Below are 500 nucleotides of genomic sequence, written 5' to 3'. Positions count from 1 at the left end.
GCTGGTTTAATCCACTGAGTGATTTGGCCAGCACTACAGTAAATATCTTTTGTCTTAATTTGTTAGGTGAGTTGATTTTTACATATCTATCAATCTAGCTAGTGCAAATTCCCAGTGGTGGCTCATTGCTCTTTCAAAGGTTACTTTCTTCAGTGCTTAGTATGTATGTATGTATGTATGTATGTATTTATTTATTTATTTATTTATTTATCCATTTTGGCAGAGCTGGGGGTTGAACTCAGACTTTGCGCTTGCCAGGCGAGCACTTATTCTACTGAGCTATCTCCCCAGCCCCAGTGTTTAGTATTTAGTAAGCTTGCTTCCGGCCGACTTTGTGTGACTTTCTGAATAAGAATTGATTTGGAGAATGGTCTTCCCATTTTATAGGTGAGAGGCTTAAGACTCAAAGTTGTCTCAAGAACTTTTGGTTAGCAAGGGGCAGAACTATTTATTTATTTATTTATTTGCTGGTTTGTTTGCTATTTGGCTATTAGTATTAA

This window comes from Octodon degus, unplaced genomic scaffold (genome assembly GCF_000260255.1).
Source record: "Octodon degus isolate 3935 unplaced genomic scaffold, OctDeg1.0 scaffold00202, whole genome shotgun sequence".
Lineage (NCBI taxonomy): Eukaryota > Metazoa > Chordata > Mammalia > Rodentia > Octodontidae > Octodon > Octodon degus.
This window is presented reverse-complemented; position numbering follows the sequence as displayed.